The sequence below is a fragment of the Marmota flaviventris genome, chromosome 15 (assembly GCF_047511675.1).
Source record: "Marmota flaviventris isolate mMarFla1 chromosome 15, mMarFla1.hap1, whole genome shotgun sequence".
NCBI classification, from domain to species: Eukaryota; Metazoa; Chordata; class Mammalia; order Rodentia; family Sciuridae; genus Marmota; species Marmota flaviventris.
Genome location: NC_092512.1, coordinates 31,999,729 through 32,021,364, shown reverse-complemented (window position 1 = coordinate 32,021,364; position 21,636 = coordinate 31,999,729). Strand labels below are relative to the sequence as shown.

At 35.0% G+C, this 21,636-nt stretch overlaps 1 protein-coding gene across 2 annotated transcripts in view; it reads left to right on the top strand.

Moving 5' to 3' along the window:
* Positions 1 to 21,636, top strand: part of Zfpm2 (zinc finger protein, FOG family member 2) — a 428,623-nt gene that overhangs the window by 284,985 nt on the left and 122,002 nt on the right. The window lies entirely within an intron of this gene.

Below are 21,636 nucleotides of genomic sequence, written 5' to 3'. Positions count from 1 at the left end.
GACATTGAAGGACCAGACTTGTTAGGTCATCTGGTTTTTGCCATTATTCTTAACAGACTCCAGATAATTCTAATTCACTTATCTCCATTGGAAGCATACTAAAAAGCCCAGGCTGAGTTACAGAGAGCTGTGCTAGAGGAGAAGATGGGCAAGGGCCTGCCCACTCGCTCCTAAAAAATAGGTCTGGAGAGCATTGCCTGTCTACTCCTTTTCTTTACTCTATGCTCTTCTGTTCTTTATTTTCCAGGGTTTGCAAAGTATGGTGTTTTTTATGTATGAAAACAGATTAGAGTTTTATGTTTTTGAGTATCCAAAACTCAACCATTAGCATCTTCCACGCGGCTTTGTTAACCAAGTTCATTTCACTAATATCATTAGATCGTTTTTTCATGCAGTTGTCATTTCAAAGTAGCCACATTCTCCAGGTTTCCACATTAAGAGGATAAACACTGTCAATCAAAAGAATGAAAAAAAAAAAAAAAAAAAAAAACTATCAGCCAGTCCTCTCTCCCAACCTTCACCACAGAAGATTTCCTTATTGTGTGAAGCACAGCATCCTTGTAAAAACCTGCCTACTATGTGTGACCTTGGAAGAATCCCCTACCCTCTCTATATAGGGGTTTTCTTAGCTGTGAAAACAAACAGCCATTGGCTACCTTGCAGAATTTTTTTGAAGAAGCACCTATATACATGCCTGCATATATTACCGTAAATAATATGATTACTTTACATTCAGCCAATTTTGTCCTTGTGATCACAAAACAATATGTGCTTAGAAAAAATGAAATAGGCCTCTACATTGACATTATGCAAGTGTGCAAGAAAACATGATTACCTGATGCCCGACTTAGACTGAAGAGTTCCATAGGTGTCACTCAAAGTCACTTTGAACCTACATGTATCTGCAACAATGTGTCACAGAATCAGAGGTCCAAAGCCAACGCTCAAGAAAATCACTAGTTACATGTTGTTTTTATTTTTAATGAAATCTTACATAAAATATTAGTGTAAAGATGACAATTATGATAATATTGATACTGATTATAACAGTTACCATTTATTGAACTTAATTCTATTTGGGGCACTCTTCTAATCACTTTCCATACATTTTTATTTACAATTACAACCAATTCATGATATTAGCATCACTATTTTCAGATGGAGAAACTGAGGCTTAGAATAAATAAATTCTAGGAATTCTAGGATATATAACTCATAGGTGATGAAGTTGGGATTCAGTCTTGAGCCTCTTCTATAATTCCCAGTTATGAAATCAGCAGAGTTTTGAAGATGCCATTAACCAGGTTATATGTTATTACTTTTCTTTGCAAATTTGCACACATGTTTCTGAGTGATTTTTTTCCCTCATTCTTTGGTTTGGCTTTAAAGAGAATGTCTTCAAGAACTAAAACAATAGTGATAGTGAAACTTTATGGTAATTATGTTTTTGCTTTTATAACCAAGAAATTTAAAATCATGTAGAAAACTGAACACTAATCTCAAAATCATTTTAAAACATCTTTGAAATTTTGATTTTACTTGTTCGCACCAATTTAACTATGCAATTAATTAATTTAACCCCTCATTGATTGTCCTCTATGTTCAAGGCCCTATACTAGAGAGTGTTGAAATAATGACAGAAATTCTAATATGATCTAGCTTGTGTGAGTAACTTTCTGCAGACTGTCTAAATTGATCAAGTTTTCAAAACAAAGATCTTTCATTTTAAGGACCTTTGCAAAACTCTGCATCATGCTCCACCTTAAAAGAGAATCTATTGTATGTTACTAGAATTTTGAAACAGCCTTGCCTAAAGTGGCAGCCAATTTTAAAAGTAGAATTCAAGTTAATGTTTCACTTTACCTAGAAAGTCTAATATTATATAAAAAAGGAATGAATTTAAAAGTAAAAAAAAACATGTTTATATTTTAAGCATATATTTAACTATTGAATAAATTCATAGAAAATATGTAACTATTGTCTAGTTTTACAGTGTTCTTAAAAAAGGGCTAGTGCCTGAACCAAATATTTAGCAGTGGGAATTATAAAATCATAAGACGATTAAGTTAGCTAGTCGCAGAATTCCAATATTGCTTTTTAAATGACTTCAGGATATAGGAGGTACTAAGGTTATTATCTGTTATCAGGAATACAGTGGAATTGTACAACTGGATAATAACCAAACAAACTGACACAATGTAAAATTACATTATCAGTGTGTTAAAACAAAATTGCGCCCTAAAGGAGTCCACATGCCAGCTCAGAGCTACAGTGTAATTATGCTTAACTCTGATAATTAAAATACAACGGAGATCAACAGAATCATTTTCATTAAGAAAATTATTAATGATGGTGGTATAACAGTAATTGATTGCAGAGCTCCACAGGATAACGCAATGCCGAAAACCCAACTTGTTTCGTGAGCATCTGAGTTTTTTTTTTTTTCTAGTTATGTTGTATTAGAATAAGAAATATATTTGGAGGAGTGAGCAATTTATTATGCCTGTTCTAGGAATCAGTGATTGTAGAAATGTCTGCTTTAGAAAAACCACAGTTTTGATTCAAATTGTTATTTCTAAAGGGCTGGGAAGGTCAAGACAAGTGACCCCACTAGTGACACCCTTATTGTCAATAGAACCGTCTGCTGGCAAATTGCAGAATGACACAACTCCAGCAAATATTGGGCCTTCCATTATTTGCATTTCTTACTATGTATTTGCTGCTTTCATAGTTATGTTAATGATTACTGATGTCATTGCAACCTGGGTCTGGTTGTACTGAATAATTTAATGTACTTAGTCATTATTAATACATTCTATATGGTGTGATTTAAAAAACAACTGTTTTTGTATGAACATTCCTGTGAGTTATCTAAAGAAGATATTGGTAAACAGCCTGCATGGTAATATCATTAATTACCTTAGTGGATTAGATGAGCTATCATGTCTTAGTGTAAAAATATCCTAAACCACCCTGGGTTCCGGCATGAATGGAGCTTCAGTCTCTTAGGGGTAAAAAACCCCGTCAGAACGTTGGTGAATGATAAGAACTAAGAATATATCAGTTTTATAAGTATAAAAATGAGAAATGAAGAGCAGGGTCTTTTGAGAGGTGAGTCACTATCACTCAGGGATGTTAGCTTGTCATTCAAAGAGATGCTAATCTTGAAAGCTACCCCCAAAAGTATCTTTGTCAGCTAAAATGAGGGACAATTCCTCAGAGTAAATTTTTTTCAGAGTAATATACTGTAAATAGTTTTTTTTATACACCCTATTCCATGAAAGAGACTATTTTATTTTAATTCTATATGGGAAAAAAAGAAAAATGTGTGGTTTTGTGTCTCGTATGATTATAAGATAAAGTTGTATGCACAGAGAAACATGGTGGAAGGAAATAGCATAAAATTACTAAAGTACTTCTGTAAAGGTGCCAAGATTTGGGGAAATTTTTATATTCTTTTTGTGTTTATGGTAGGGGGAATCAATCCCATGGCCTTAAAAATTCAAGTATTTCCCACTGGGCAAACACCCTCAGCTCTGTATCCTTTTAACACAACTTTCTTCACTTTGATTATTTTCCTTATGCAATTTAAGAAAAATATTTACAAGGGAAAATTATGGCTTTGTCTTTACTCCAGATTTACTCTCCCTTTTATACAGCACAAACTAGGAAACAAAGAAATCTTTGCCTTACCTACAAAATTTGTTTCCTGATAATATAACACGTTTTCTTTAATATCTTTATGAATGTCCAATTTTTTTTCATTAAGATAATTTTCCAAATAAAATGCAAGTTATTGAGCACATGTCCTTTACACAATATGGCTAATTCTCATGTGGAATACAAATGCATATCCACACTCCCGGGCCTAAGGAGCTTATTGAAAGAGGTTTGTTGCTGAAGGGTGCATATGAGTGAGTTCAGCAGCATGTGGTGGAGGGAAGATTCGCAGAGGATATGGAATTTGGGGTGGATATTGAAAATTCAGTATCAGTCTCAGATAGGAGGTGAAAGGATTTCAGGGGTTCAAATTGTGTGCCAACAAGCTCATAGTTTGTGATGCATACAGTGTGATCATGAGAGCATCATAACAGTTAAGTAGGAGCAGAGGATTTTCAAATGAAATCAGGGAGGGACAGATCTCCAAAAGTTTCTTCCTTTCTATTTTTAAGTACTAGAATGGAACCCAGGGCCTTGCATATGCTAGGCAAGCCCTCCAGCACTGAGCCACAACCTCAGTCCTCAGACCATCTAGAGCTTCTAGAGCACGCACTTGAGTTCTCAGTCAAAAGATCTGCTCAGGGAGGCAGTGGACAGCCACCCACAGTTCTCCGGTACATGTGATGGAATTGAGATTTAAGTAAGATGATTGTGTCAAACCCTGGACTTATTATCTATATACTAATAAAAAAAAAGCAAGCCTTATCTGTCAAGAAAATAATGTTGGTAGCTACACCCTTCTTTATAATAATAATGAATCATCCTCCTTAGTCAAATCATTACCTAGTCACACAATTTTTCAACACCAAGTGAACCTACATTCTACACCCCCAACCACCACCATTTTTTTGTCTGTCAGTCCCTCCTGTTCCAGCTTATAGGTTCCTTACTTGGATCCCATGGGTTCATCATTCTGATCAGTCTCCTGCATCTCTTTACACTCTTCTCTTTCTAGCCTCTATCAGCCTGGCAATACCCTATCCTGTTCGATCCAACTCTCCACTTGTGGCTCCACCCAAGAAGCAGAAGTTACACAAGTTACCATTTGTAACATATTCAAAATAGCATCTGATCCACAATGAGTTCCATGTACATATGCAGTCAAAATAAAGCAAACAAACCAACACCACTAACAACAACAACAACAAAAACAGTGCTGGCTACTTGTATCTTACATTTGAACACAAGCTGAATAGAAGTCTTCAGTGGATGCAGGCTGGCAGTACAGATTTATTTTTTCTATTCAAGGTGATAATTTTAGATTCCTGTCTCCAAATACATTACGTCACCCAGTAGACAATGGAAGATGCTTCTTGATTCACAGAGAAAATGGAAACCTAGCATCACATAAAACCTTCCAGTGACTTTCCATCAAAATTAGAGTATTAGTATTGATACAGTGCACAAAGCCAAATCTGGAGCATTACCTGTTTTTGTAAATAAAGTTTTTTTGGAACACAGTCACACCAATTCTTTTTTTTTTTTTTTTTTTTACAATTGTCTATACCTACACTGTAACATCAGAGTTGAATATTTATAACAGAGCATCTAGCCTGCAAGACCTAAAATATTATTTGGCCCTCTACAGAAAAAGCTTGTCAGCCTCTGAATTAAAACTACAAAGTTTTAATTTACCTTGGCCCAAAGGCCCTACAGGATCTGCCCCTGGATACCTCAGTGGGCTTCAGCTGCTCACTGCACCTACTCCAATCTACTCCATTCCAATAGCCTGTCTCATAGTGTTTGCTTTATACTGCATCCCACATTGTTCCCTTTCTGACTTCATTCAGAACACTCCACCTAGATGTTGCTTTCCCAGATCTAACTAAATTGTCTGACATATTCTCAATATTCTCCCTCTATCACACTTTCTCCCGTGTTAGTCAACTGGGAATGCTGTAACAAAATAAAATGGACTGGGTGGCTTAAATAGCAAATACATCGAGGGTAGGAAGTCCAAGATCAAAGTGCAGGCAGTTTCAGGGTCTAGTGAGGATCTTCTTGGTTTGTAGATAGCAACCTTTTGTTGTATGCTCACAAAGTGCATAAATGCATTCTACTTTCATGTATAACTAATGAAAACAAATTTAAAAAAAATTTAAATGATGTGCAAATCTTCCTTCAAAAGAGGGAGAAAAAGAATGTGGTAGGCATTTTCCAAAAAAAAAAAAAGAAGAAGAAGAAGAAGAAAAGAAAAGAGAGAGAGAAAGAAAGGTAACTTGTGTCTCTTCTGATAAGGACACTAATCACATCCTGAGTGCTCTTATCTCATGGTTTAATCACCTCCCAAAGATCTCACCTCCTCATACCATCACATTGGGAATTAAGGTTTCAACATATGAAATTGGGGAGAACTCAGATATTCAATCCATCATAGCTTCTCTCTCATTTATCTTCGTATTTGCATCTCATCATTTATTTAAAACAATTAATGTTAATCTCTCTTCCCTAAAATCAGTGTTCTTCTAGGAATTTCATCTGTTTTTTTTTTTAAATAGTGCATGGCATATAGTAAGTGCTCAATAGTTATTTTTTAATGAATGAGTATATAAATCAGTAGATTGCAACCTTTTCCTTAATATAGAAGGAAATTTAAGGTAGTTATTTAATAATATTCTCAACATTATCTCCTTGACTTTGTTCAACGTTTTAAGATGTCCTCAAACTACTCCTCAACTTTGTTATTGAATTTTTAACTATCATGTTTATTATTTATAAGAGGCTTTTCTTGTTTATTATTTATAAGAGGCTTTTCTTGTTCTCTGTTCTTTTTTTTTCAACATAGTGCTATCTTTATATAGATAATATTCTGTTTATCTACGAAGACAGGATTTGGAAGTCGTTTAAGAAATTTTGTTTTGCTCATGTCCTTTTTCTCCCCATTCTCACATTTAATGTTGAAGCTTTCTTGATGTATATAGATACCTGCTATAATTTCTGTGTGGCACTAAAAACTGAATGCAAAAGCAGCATGAGTGGTCAAGGATCATCAACTGGTGGGTTTTGCATAGGGCTATAGGATGACATCTGCTTGCTTCTTGTTGGCCTGCGGCTCTTCATGTACTTGGATTTCAGCTTTTTATGTTCTGCTGTCATTTATCACTCCATCCATTTGCTGGCTTCCAATACTTTGTTCACTTTCATTGCCTCGTCTGCCTTGTCTCTTTGCTTTATCATCTTTACTTCTTCTTTACTGATGTTTTAGTGGAAAAGGGTAGAAATAAGTGAACAACCAATAAAAAAAAAAAAGAACATGGAAAAAAATTAAAAAATAAATAAAATTTTGGTGCCAAAAAAAAAAAAGAAAAGAAATAATTGATGCACCTCATTCACCATGTTTAATAGGAAGTCCTCTCTCCTGTTTTTCTATGAAAGCCCTGCAAAATTTCCTACACCCATTCCTTTGATTTCCTCAATTCCAGTATCTTCTCTCCTATCCAACATCTGTCTTCACAACTGCATTGAAATGATTCTCTCAGATTTTTTGTGATCGACTGGTTGCCAATTTTTCATTTTGTTGGACTTGATCAAATCATCCTCGGTGACCAGTGATGTTTCTTCATTACTTTCCATCTTTTAAATATTGTCGTTCTCTAGTCTCCTTTCACTTACATCTTCCCTAGATTGGCTCATCTATTATTTTAAGTAGCCTGCATCTTGTATGTTCATTTCTCACTCATCCTCCACAGATGCTCTATGTTCCAGCCATATACATTTATTTAAAGTCATGTCACTGTCCCTTACTTGATCATATTTGTCTTTGTACACCATGTTTTGTAACCTAAAAACCTTCTCATCACCTTCACCCTTGTTAACAGATACCATTCAAGACTTAGTTATTACCCTTTGAAACTCTTCCTGACTCTTCCCATGAGGGAGGAGCTCCACCCCAGGCTACACATTGTCTCAGGCTAAGGGTGAACACTTCAGAGGCAGTGACTCCATTTTTCACATCTATAACTCCACACACAGCACAGTGTATCCATCCATTCAATTTTGAATTATGATTTAAGAACTTCATCTGTTGATCATTCATCAGAGTCAACTCTGATATAACACTAGAAATTACCAGTGGAGAAGTCATTTGAAAATCCAGGTTCCACAATGCCCCATGTCTAGAAAAGTGTTCCATGCTTTACTGAGAATTTTATAATACTAGGGAACCTAGAAAAAGAGGCCTTCTTTGGAATGCTCCATATTGTTACAGCATAGATTATGCTGCATCTGTCAGCATGAGAGTATCTGCTATAGAATTGATGGGTATGCTACAGAACTACAATAACTAAAATCTACCCAGATGCAAAAGATGAGGCTAAACCATTACTTTTGTTTGACATTTGTGCCCAGTATCCATGTCAAGACATTGGCTCACTATTACTGGACAGTTCTTTCTGGATCCCCATTAAAGTCAAACACTAACTATATCTGTTATTCTCCATTCTTCACTGGGGGTAAGGTTGACCAGATGTCAAGTCTGAGATCTGAAATGGGAAGCTTTTTATTGTATTATTTATGTATAAGTCAATCCCATTTTTAAAGGATATTTTTTAACTTAAAAATTCATCTTATATGCCATGACATAGAGTTGCACTTTAAAGAAGGTATGTTCTCATTAGTCTGTCTGAGGTCTGTGAACTGATGTTGCAAGCAAGAATATCCCACCCAAGGGGATGAAGCAGAAATACATTTAAGTATGAATAGCTAAGATCTTTCTATTTATGTAGTTCTATCTACCTTTCATTAAAATAAAATAAGAATACATTAAACCAGTTTTTCCTTTGGACATCTAGTATTTATATTCACTATTTGATCTCCATTGTTGATGAAGATTTTCCATAATGACTGCTTTCCAAATAGCTTTCAATAAGTGGAAATTTCAAAGACATAGGATGAAAACTTACCTTTTAAAGTTATTTATTAAATGTTTTCAAGGCATTTAAGATTGAATAATGAATTCAATCAACCAAGTCATGTATGATATTTCTGCTCCTCTCTCTCAAAAAAGATATAAAGTTAGTTTGTCTATAAAATAGTAAATAATAATTTGGAGTGTCTGAATGTTAGAACTAGTTTTAATATGCAAAGAAAGACTTAGATAAATTGTCAGCTATGTTACTATATTTTGAGTATGATTTTTAGATTAAAGTGCGGTGTTTTTTCAGTCAAACATTCTCACCAGTTAAATCTGGAATGGATTGATCTTAACTCTGTGTAAACAAATAAAGTGATCATGAAGGACATTTAAGACAAATAATAGTTTAGTTTTAGAGACTGCCCTTATAGTTTTGTATTTTGACTAGTACTATTGACAAGAAACATTTTTATCAGTAAGATGAAATAGGTATAAAATATAACTTAAGAAAATTGGCAAGTAACATTATTATATCTATGGTTTTTAATTTTTTGGCTTAAAAAATTAAAAACCATAGATATGCCAGGGCCTTACACATGCTAGGCAGGTGCTCTACCACTGAACTACATTCCCAACACTATGGCTTTAAATATATTTTCTAAGTTAACTATCTCAAGATACACTAAGCTAATCATGTATACAAACATGCAGAAATGAAACAGGATGATTAAAAAGCAAGCCATATGAAGCATTTGAGAATTGCATATACTTTAACTCATTGAAATTTTTAATTTCCACCATAGGCCAGGTAGGGAATCTGTATACTTTTCAAGATATGTTCAAATTATGGTTTACCTCAGATGACAGTAAGTATAGATCTAAATCATCTCCTTTCTTAAAAATTTGAGTAATGTCTTGCTGCTCCATATGTGGTCTGCCAAATACCAGTATGGCATCCCGCTTGTTAGAAACTCAAAACCACAGGCTCCATTCAGGCCTCCTAAATCTATGTCTGCATTTTAACAAGATCCCAGATGATTTGTGTATACTCTTAAGTTTAGGAAGACAAGGTCTAGTGATTACTGACATGATTCTAACAGAGGGGACACTGGGTGGGAAACAGTTAACTTTGCTATCTAGTGGTGTAATTGTCTGGCTTAGACTTATCAATTTATTTGGATGCTAGAAGCAAGTAACAAACCCAGCAAGAGCATAGGAATATCATAAAGGAGAAATAAGAACACTGAAGAGTTCTTCCTGTTTTGTCTATAAATAGGCAGCAGCTTGAGTGCTATCTTTTGGTACTTTTTTCTTTGTTTCTGTTCACTCTCCCTTATTCCCACAAATGGCATTATGGAAAAGTAAAGAAAAGCTGCTATATTCTATTTAACGGGAACATTTATTGCTGTTTTCCCTTTTCTCTCCAACACCTCTTAATTTATATGGCACATTCAATTGTCATGCTGTTTCTTTCATGGTAAAAATGTCACAGGTATATATGCCTTTAAATCAATTCACTGTTATTTTGCAAAACAAAAATGCCAAATAATTATTTAGGGGAAACACAGGCCCTTTGACCCCTGGAACTCTCAAGAGGCTAGCCTCTGTCATCCTTCCTGCAAAGCCAAAGGGAAAAAAAGAGAAGGAAAAAAACCAAATTTGCTGAGCCACACATTTCAAGTTGTCGACAACCCCATCCAGGAGAAAACAGAGGAAAATATATATGCTCTCTGTCCTGTCAAAAGGCTTTCGCCTTATCTTGAGAGACTGTCAGGGCAGGAACATCAGTGAATGGACAGGAGTCTATTAAATTAATAAGCTGTTGGATGGTGTCTGGAGAGTTATGATGCTCCATAAATCCAGTTTGATCATGGTGGACGAGGTTTAAATCTGCAGACTTCTAATACACATCCAGTTCTTGGATTGGATTTGAAGTTTTGTGCCGGAGACACAGAGATAGTCCTGCAGCATGTGAATTAAGATTTATCTTTTTTTTTTTTCCCTATCCTTTTTTTTTTTTTTTTAACCTTACACTACTTACAAAAATGAAAGCACCTTAGGGATCCTAGCAAATGTTAGTGCTGGAACTGAAAGAACTGTTTTCAAGGTGAAACCGTGACCTAGAAGCCTAAAATCAAACCTTGGTCATTCTGTTCAAGCAGCCTCATCAGAACCAAGTGTAAAAGGTCTGTGTGGAAGGACAGATGCCTGGACTTATCTATAACCTATTTTATAGTGATGCCTGTCAAACTTCGCTTGTCTTTATTTATGACAGAAGGAAAACTAATGGTGTCAGATCTTCCCTATAGTAATAAAAAAATCAAGAAATATTTTCTTCACCCCATTAAATAAAGTCCTCTGATACAGTCTTTACTATGATATAAGGTTTATGTGAGTTTTTAGCTTCCAACCATTTGAAGCTCAGAATCCGTGTTTTATTATGCAAATTCCCAAATAAACTATTACATTTAGGTTGACAATAACTTGTTTATATGATATAGATAAGTAAAACCCTAGAAATAAAATATGGAATTTGTTAAAAATCATAAAATTCTCCCTACTCAGTAGGTTTATTACATGATTGTCATATTCAAACCATGAGGAAATTATTAATTACATGTTTATCTCATCAACTTACACTTGTTGTTATAAAGTTAGACTTTAGAAGCTAACAAATGGCAAATCTCAAAGTGAACCCATCTCTACTTTTCATTCGTTCGTTTTTTCCCTGTTTCATTAATTCATTCCTTCATTTGTTCATGTGCTGTTTCTTGATCGTATACTATGTTCCAGGCACTTTTATGGGCATTGGAGTGAACAAAACACATAATAATTTCTGCACTCATGAGCTAATATTTTTTAGTTAGGAAGCCCAAAATCAACTAATCTCAAATTAAAAATCAACTAATCTCAAGCCAAAAATAAACTAATATCAAATCCAAGTTTTACACATACACACACACACACAAACACACACACACATAGGCGTCTCCCTGCCTCTTTTACATAGAACCAACTAGGGAGAAAGAGTACATGGAAGAGACTCATTTGGTTCTTAAAATGATCTGCTCTGTGGTTTCCTAAGTATTCACCTTTCAAAATCATGTTCGCAGTGGATATTAGTTTTTTTTATTTTTTTCTCTATAACTTACTAGTAGAGTCCCAAGCATTAAAATCATGTCCTGTTACAGCAGTGTACTGCCCAATAGTAGTCAGAGACTGTCTATTTTGAAAATTACCTCATACAGTTCAGTTTTAAATAAATCTCATCTGTGTCACCCTCTCCTCCCACTATGTTGCTAGCCAGGAAATGCTTAAGAAAACAGATGAGTCCCACACTGTGCCCTACAGGTCAAACCTTCTGGCTTTGAGGGACAAATAGGAGGGGTAAATGTGCAAGGCTGTGAGTCTTAATGGGAACTCCCTGCTTCTGGTTTTTCAAATACAGTCATAGAGACTGTGTCAATAGAAGAATCTCAGCTGCTCTCAAAAGCAGGAAGGACATCATCATTGTTTGCTTTTGTCAAGATGCTAACAGCACTTGGGAAAAAATATAGAAAACTTTGGAAAATCTTTATCTAGTGAGCATTCCATAAATAACATCTCTCTGAAAACATTTACTTGTATTCTGGTTCCAGGATACAGAATAGTAGATTCTAGAATATAGTCCTAAGAGCAGAGAGAATTTGGAATCAATGCTGGATTAAAAAGAAGGATTTGAGAAATATGTGTTTGAGTACTTTGGAACTCTCTCCTCCCTTTCCTTCTTTCTCCCTAGTTTCTTAAGCCTAAGGTAAATTGGGATAGGAAACAATAAAATGGATAACAATTTATATTTTAAGGAAGAAATAAACAGATCATTTCTTGTTAATGCTTTTCTGTCCTTGTGAGATTTTGTGTTCCACAGTAGCAGTTTCATTTTGCATCCTACTGAGGTTTGAGTCAAGCCAAGGAGAACCACACTGGAAGTATAGCTGGCATGCATCTAACATTCTACAAAGAAATGCAACACTTGCAGTTGAGAGGCAAACAGAGGGAAACTAAAATTTGTCAAGCATCTGCTTAATAGCAAACCTGTATACATTATCTCCCTGTAGCTGCTCTGCAAGTGTTGCTATAATTATTAAAGGTAGGGAACTGTATATTTTGGCTAAGGTCATAGAGCTACTGAAGGGTAGGGTCAGAAGGTTTGTCTGCAGTACAACATTGCCTGCAAATAAAATGGTGCTCATTCCTTCTCATGCACTTATCTTTAATCATATTAAAATTTGAATGTCTCCTAAATTAATAAAATAATGCAGTCCATAATAGGTTTGAATAAACAAAAATGGACTTATTTTGAAAAGTACTGATGAAAGGAGATAAATTACTGTAAAAATAAAAGTATTAATAAAGCATTTTCAGAGGGGAAAAACCTAGCATAATTAATTATAGTTTTCCTTATTTGTATTAAGTTAATACTGGCAGGTATCTATTATCCCCAGAAAGTTTCTTCATGTTCCAAAGAGCAACCATTGTTGATTTCTTCAAACTTAGTTTTTGGTCTATGCTCAAATTTCATATAAATGAAATCAGGTACATGAAAACATACACTAATTTCTTTTGTTCAACAGTGTTTTAGAGAAATATTCATATTGTTTTTTTATACCAGTATTTTTTTCTTTTTATTGTTCACCAGTATTTTGTTTGAATGACCATGCCACCATTCATTAATACAGTCTCCTATTAGTAGATATATAGGTATTTTCCTCATGTCTACAGGAATAAATTCCTCAAAAGAGGAAAACAGTTTTTATTGAGAGTTTGAAAGCCTCTAGTGAACTATCACATCTAGTTAGGGGACATTTTGACTCCAAGGTCCAATCCAAAAGGGAAAGACCCAAGTCAGAATCCTTTGCTTTTGTATTTCCATGACATTTGAATTTTATTGACCCAAATCATCTTTGTGAATCAAAGTAAAATGTATCCGTGGATTTTCCTGTACCTCCAATCTCTCAGTTATCTTCTCCACTGCCTAACCAAAGTGAACTCAAAGATGAATGAAATTTAGAGATTTTTCTAGTGGTCTTGGTGTGTGAATATACATGGGCTTCTCCACTTTTCAGGTCTTTATTTCTCTTTGTCTTATTAATTGCCTTTCACAAAGCAACAGAGCTATCTTAAAAGCACTTTGAAATCCCTGGATGAAAACAGCCAAAGCCTTGGAAAATATCAGCATTATTATATCAGTTAATAGGCAATTGAAGTTTTGAAAGGAATAACCAGAAAGACAAATGAATGGCCAAGAGGTAAAACAATTATTTAAAAGAGAAATAATGGGTAATAGTAACCAGGGTTCTGAGAGCAGGAATAAAATATATCAGGAGGAGATGGATCTTAAAGGAATGTGGTACATTCAGACTTAATTAGAGGGCTGGAAATGGACACTACCAGACAATCTCAGACAGCTTTGGGACTGCTTAAATGAATTAGTTTAGGCACTAAGAACAATCTAAGAATGTGATTTGTTTTTTATTGTATAGAAACATATGAACCATTGCTAGAGAGATACATTTTTTGAGACGCTCTCAGAACCCAAATTGCTCATATGTTAAAAAAGAACAAATACAGACATAAAATCCTGAGAAACAAGAAATCATACAGTTAATAGCAATTGGCTGCTATGCCCTAACCTTCAACTCTGAAAGTATGATGAACTAATGTGGTTGATCTGTTAGTTGAAACAAATGTTCAGAAATGTTGGAACGGAAGCATGTGAGACATGAGGGAGTGAGTCGTTCTCTGGCCAGCCGAAAAAGTCTACTGATACTAGAGAATGGGCAATTAATTTAAAAATATAAGAACAAATAAGTGATTTTTTACTATTAAAGTGATAAGGGTGGGCATAAAATCAACATAATTACTACTAGATATTTTAATAAGATTTGGGGGATTTTATTTCCCTTGGAAAGAGCAAAATAACTGTTCATATAAAATTATATTATAAAATGTCCTTAAAATTCTAATTAAGAGTATAACAACTAAAATAACAAAATTTGTATTCAAATCCTTGAACAAATACAATTCTATAACATTGTTTGAAGGAGAAACACTTAAATCATTTAAGAACAAAAGCCATAATTTCTTCACTACTTTACATGAATTTAAGATTAAATATAATATAGGAATGACCTTAATAAATCACCCTGATCTGAAAAAAAAGAGAGACCATAAGGATAAATAAAAGCATCCTACACATTAAGATTTCCTCCTTGCAGTTTTTCATGAGATAAGGGTTAAATTACCACTGCATTCATTAGAAAACATGTGCCTTGGAATGGAAAAAATGTCTTTTGTTTTGTTCTGACACTAACAAAGAGTTTGGAAAAGAAAGATAAACTCTTTTCAGAGTTCTTTAGGTTGTTCTTCATATTAACTTGTTTTATGAATAATCAGCCAATCTTTAAAAACTTCCTTGAATAAAGAATCTGAAAACCGTTAATCCAATACATTTGTTGATTGAATGTAGAATTTTGGACTTAAAGGGCAATGACTCTACTTTTCCTGGTATAATTTTAATTGTTTTACATTTGTTTGATTTCTAATAACATCTAACAGTGCTTTCAGCATCATATCCTTAGAAGAAAAACTTGCTGAGACCCCGTCAAACTCCAACATAGCTGAATTTCCATTTTAAGTATTTTAACTTACAATCTTGTAATCCAAGTCCAGTGTAAGCAACACTTACTCTTTCTAGACGAAAAATGCTGCAGATAATAATAATATAAAAAAGGAAGAGTGAACAAATTTCCACTCCCACCAATGAATTAAAGCAAAGACACTAATGGTAAAATTAAGTCTTCTAAATGTGTTAGAAAATGTCCTTTAAAACAAAAGTAATAAATCCAGGCATTTCTTTATACACATATGTATGAATATGACTATATGTATATACACGTATGTGCAAACCAACACACATTTTCTTTAATAAGTTTAGCTAAAACTGCTAATTGTGAAAACGGAACTTCTGGTATCACCATGCCCCCTAGCTCCATATTCAAGTATTGTTTTAGCTTTGAATAATCACAGTTGTTTTTGTGTTTCTCCTTAAAGCACTAGTGTCTCTTAATAAATTCTTACTATTACTATATTATATTTCAGATCATATATATCCAATTTGAGCTCAAATTTAATATCATTAAAAGCATATGCTGTATTTGTCAAATAAATGATAATCATTAAAAACCATAAGGAATTGTCTAAAATATATCCTAATGGTTTAAAGAAGTCACTTTCTTCTTCCCATTCCCAACACCAGCAAGTAGGCCAGGTGCTAGACAAAAGGTCCATGGGGCGGCAAGAAAGTTGAGTGCTTTGTGCTGAGAAATGCCAAAATTCAAAAGCAGAAAAAATCTTCGGATATCAAAAGCAGGGAGACTGGTAATATGGTAAATATTAAAATTTTAATGAAAAGGAGTCTGTTATAAATCTGGGAGAGGTGCTTAGTAAATGAGCTTTGAAAACCCAATTAAGTGAATTAGGAGGAGGTTTGCCTCTTGGCAACCCAGATTATAAATAAAAAATTTGGAAGAGGACAAGGAATAAAAATAGAAGGGTAGAGTTTATATTTAATAATAGTTTTGAGCTTTCCCATGAATATGGAGTCGCTTTTCAGTTTTGTTGTTTGAGGAGACTATAAGACATTTTCTGCGAATATGTCTCTGTGTAAATCTCTTACCCTAAGGGCTCATATATCTTTCTAAGATGTATTCTTTGGAATATAACGTTCTTGATAGAGGAGAAAAATCTCTGACATTCACCTGCCCAAAATAAAGGTATTGTTGCTTCAATTGTTAGACCACAGACCTCCAGAACACCCTGCAGCTTCTTGTGTTAGGTTGACAGTACAGTTTCAACAGGAGAGACACTAGGGAAGTGCCAAGACCAGCTTCACTTTAGCCCCCTTGTCTCTTTTGATCCCTGTGGGGCTCTGTGAGTTTTTTTTCATGGCTGGACTAAAGTTGTATCAACGGGAGACTTGCTCCGCAAAGACTGAAATGTTAAAGAAAGCTGCAAGGAACAGCTTTGAGGCAAGGTTTCAAGCTTTGTCATCACGCTTGAAGAATTTTCTGTTTAATGTACTGTAATGCAGTATTCAATGGGGACACGTTTAATTGAGTTTTACACAACCCAGTTGGGAGCAGCGCTGCAAGGTAGGTGATGTCTAGGTTTTTAATCTTCCACTCCGGAGAGGCTTGTTGACGGAGAGGTTCTTTCTCTTTGTAAGAAAAAAAAAAAGGAAGCATGAGAAATGATACATCCGTGGATAAAACCAATTGGCAACCCCCAAAGGAATGAGGGCGATAAGGCGAATCCAGCACTTGTAAGAAATAAAAGATTCCAACTGTTCATTTAAATGAGAAACAACACGCAGGATGGAGGAGGCAGGGAGGCTGGGCACAGGAATGAGGAGGAAACAGCCCGACAAACAGATCCAGTGATGCAGGAGGAGGGATTCCAGCAAACAACCAGGGGCTTGTCCGGAATTACCAAGGAGATACTCACTGCTGTGTATTTTTAAGGGAAATAAAGGAGGAAGGGGGCACTTTTACATTAGAAACAATGAGTAACTCGACAGGAGTGGGTGCAGAGGCAGCTGCTGTTACACAAATGGCACTTAAAATAAATCGCCATTTCTTTGTAAAGTCCCAACCTAACCTTCCTATCAACCTGGGTAAAAATAGCACTGGACCCTGTCAAAAAGACAAAATAATACCTTATATATCAGCTCCAAGGTATTAAACTTTCTTAGCTGCAGCCGTTCCTTTTTCTCCTGCTTTAGCAGTCTAAGCTGGAAAAAAGCAGGAAGCAGCTGCAGCATCCAAAGATTGCATTTCTGTTTTGTCTCCATGACATTAGGCCTAACATTGGCTCCAGAGTTGGCCCAAACAGAACACAAAATTTTTAAAAAATATTTATTATCAACTCTCTGGTCCCCAGCAGAGGAGGGCAACTAGATAAAGGATTACTCAGTACACTAATATATTTAAAGCACTCACTGAAAAAAGAGTGCTGGTACTCTATCACTTTTGCACCCCTCCCCCATGGAATGTTTTGGGGGCTCTCTTTTGAGATGCTGTTCCTATGGGTGGTGGCTGGGTTTTGGTGTGCCTGTGAGTCCATCCCAGCAGAAGAGTATGCATGATAACACAGATTTCCCAGAATTCCTCCACTCCACCTGCAGTGAAAGACAACCCTTGAAGAATGTTCCATTATCTTTCATCAGTGTTTGTGGCATGCAGATAACTAATGCATGGTTGCCTGTCAGGATGTTGCTAATTTAGGGCTGCTGACAAAGTGCCTGCTAGCCTGCACGTCAGTTCGTTATAGCCATGAGAAGCCCTGCTTATTTACCCTTTAAAATTCATTTGCTTTATTTAATAAATCTCTCCTGTACTAGGCACTGGGAATAAAATGAATAACCATTCAGACACCCTCCCTGTCCTCAAGGAGTTTACAATTTAATAGAGGACAAAAGAACAATCACACTGATTAATATAACATTTTAAAATAAAAAAATTGACCTGTGATTGAAATATGTGGAGAGTAAATATTCAAAATATTTTTGTCTCATTCATAGACTTCATAAAAGAGATCTAAGAGACCACTCAAAGCAAGAGCTTATTTTAGAAATCCCTTTGCTTGTCACATACATTCATTCAACAAGTATTTGTTATGCACCTGCTATGTGTCAGGCATTGTTCCAGGTGCAGGGCATAGAGTGGTAATGAAGCATGTGCCTTTCTATTCCCCTGGGGCTTACAACATACCATTTTCTCACTTCATTCTTGTTACAACTTTTTAAAATGGCCATCATCATGATGACATTACCTAATGCTTATAAAGCATCTTATACTCGAGGAAGCACTTTTGCTTTTACTATCATTGAATGAGAGCATCAATCATGTGAGGTAGGTAATAATCCATTTTACACAAAAGAAGTATGAAGCACAGAGAAATAAAGTGATTTTCATGTCAAAGTTTCACAAGAAGATAAATTAAATATGTGACTTCACTATAAGCTTCCTAATTTACTACACTTTATTTTTTACTTTGCTGTTATTGTGATTTTTGTTTTGTTTTCCAATAATCTAGAGCAATGTTAAAATTTTTCTGAACAACATAGATAATTATCAGAAATTGGAAGTCAGTTTGCCAAAATAAATATAACCAAGTATTTCTGTTCACTGAGGAGGGTATTCTTATTGGAAATCAGCTAATTTTTTTGAAGTAGATGAAGAAAATTCTGTCTCATACAAATAGGTACTTGGAAAATGGAGTACTTTTACTAAAAGCCTTTTTAGATATTTGAGGATATGACTTTTTGATCAACAAAATCAACAAAGGTTAGTTTCTCAAAGGTTGCTAGATGCTGAAACCATATTAATGATTTTTGGTAGGCATTGCTTCAATTTATTGATCTCTCTTATTCTGATTTCATGGTTATTTGAAAAATATCAATTTGTTATTAAGCAGATCTTCCAAATGTTAACACATTTCATTATACTATAACAGATAATCATTTTTCTTACCATCACAACTAATTTCATCATAAATATATATATTTTTTTGTAATAAAGATTGAACCCAGGGGCACTTACCCACTGAGCCACAACCTCAACCCTTTTATATTTTGAGATAGGGTTTCCTTAAATTGCTTAGGGCCTCGCTAAGTTGCTGAGGTTGATTTTGATCCTCCTGCCTCAGCTTCCTAAGCCTTTAGGATTATAGGTGTACACCACTGTGCTTAGGTAATCATAAACTTCTTTAAGTATTGATATGTTGTCATATTTTATAAAATTCTCATTTTTACTTAAAAACTAGAATTTTGTTATTATCAATTGAGTTAATCAATTTTGTATAGCTTTTCCAGAATACTTGATTCTGGGATTTTAATAAAGTAAAAAGGTTTCTTTAATTCATATTTTCTGCTGAAAGTCCAAGATTTCATGGACCCATATGTTTGCCCTCTGATTAGGCCAACTGTCATCTCATGGTGGGAAAGCAGAAAGGAAAAGAGCCATATGCAGAAGGGGCCAAGTGCATAGGCTAGCCTCACTTTGTAAACCATTCCTCCAGGGAATTACTCTCTCCAGGAGGCCAGCCTTAAGCCCTTCTGAGTCAGTGATCCTATGACCTAATACCTTCCATAGGTGTCTCCTCTTAGACTCTCCACTTCAAGGTACTGCCACATTGGGGATCAAATTTCCAGCACATGAACCTTTGAAGAACAAACTGCCTTCAAACTATAGCAGCATTGCAAGGACAATTGTTTTCCTTGAAATAAGATTAGAGGGAGCTGGTATTATTAATGGGCGGGTAGCTTTTCAGTCATGTGTTTTAGGATTGCATAAGACTGAGAACCAGCTGTGGTTCTAGAAACCACCTAATCTCAATCTGATGACAATTCTCAGTGACTTGAGTTTACAAAGTGCAAAGCAAGTGTTTTACTCATTTTTCCCCCCACTGTAACCAAAAGACTTGATAAGAACAGTTAAAAGAGGAAAAGTTATTTGGGGGCTTGTGTTTTCAGAGATCTATGTATAGATGGTCAGCTCTATTGCTCTGGGCCCTGGATGACAAGAATACAATGGCAGAAGAGTGTGGTGGAGGAAAGCAGGTCAGGATATGGCATCAGGAAGCAGAGAGAGACTAAGCTCAGCTCACACAATAAAAACCTCAAACACATGTCCCAGAGACCCATCTCAGGCTACACCTGCCTACAGTTACCATCTAGTTAATCCCAATCACTGTAGGTTAAATTACACTGAGTAGGGATAAATACATTGAGTAGTTTAAAACTCTCATAACCCAATCATTTCACCTCTCAACTTTATTTCATTGTCTCACATGTGAGCTTTGGGTGGACACTGCATATCTAAACCATAACAGCAGAGGAAATACCAGGAATTAGAATAATAAAGGCCCCGAATTCACCCAATGAAAAAATTATTTAGATAAGTTGCTTATGTTTTTATTAAAAAAAAAAAAAAAACTGTAATTGTTGGATATTGTGTTTAAAACATTTCTGCCGTGGATTTTAGGGCCTCTTTCTGAACTAGCTCCTGCTTTTGATGAAATCATAAAATCAGAAACCAATCTTCAAAATGATTGTAATCTCTATCCAGGAATGATTTAATGATTCACCTCTTTCTGTGAATTATTAAGACAATCTATAGGAGAGATAATAAACTAAAAGAAAAGTCTGTAGAAAACTCACTTTAGTATTTGTTATGCTTCTGGTTTATTGTTTAAGTGAATGGGGCGCCTGGAATCCAATAGCCTTCGTTTAAATACAGCTTTGCTGTATTTCACTAGCTGTGAAGCCTCAAGCAAGTTACTTAACTTCTCTAAGTTGGTATCCTCAATGTAAAATAGGGAAAACAAAAACCTTCACCTTACAATGGAATATATGGGAAGAAAGGACTCAGAACTGTGTTTGGCATTCAGTAAATGCTGTGTAATTGAGAACAAATGTGACCTTGAGCTAGTTTCTCCTTTATATTACAGTGAAGCATGAATCTAAAACATAGATAAGGAATCACAATTATTCAAAGTTAAAATGATTTTAAGAGAATTGTATTATCAGTTATTAATATTTGGAGTTTGTATTGTTTGAATCATTAATCTTTGCATCTGCAGGGTGATAAATAGGTTCAAAGATATCTCTGAAACACATTTGCATAAGTGGCTTTGTGGCGCCCTAAATGGAATCACTGCTGTTTCACAAACCTGCCCATTTACTCTGTTTCCTGATCTGTTTTAAAAATGAAGAAACTTATAAAACACTCATTTGTGAAACGATCATGAAAGTTCTCACAGGGGAAAATGATGATTTAGGGCCTAAATAAAAGAAGCATAGTGAAGATTACTGATTTTATTTTTGTTTCACCATAACACTCCTGATCCAAAGAATACTGCCCTATCATAGCAATTTCATATGAGCATTCCGAAAAAGTACCCCATGAAAGATTCTGATAAATGTCCAATTTTCTTCTTCTTTTCCTTGCTTTATACCCTAGACT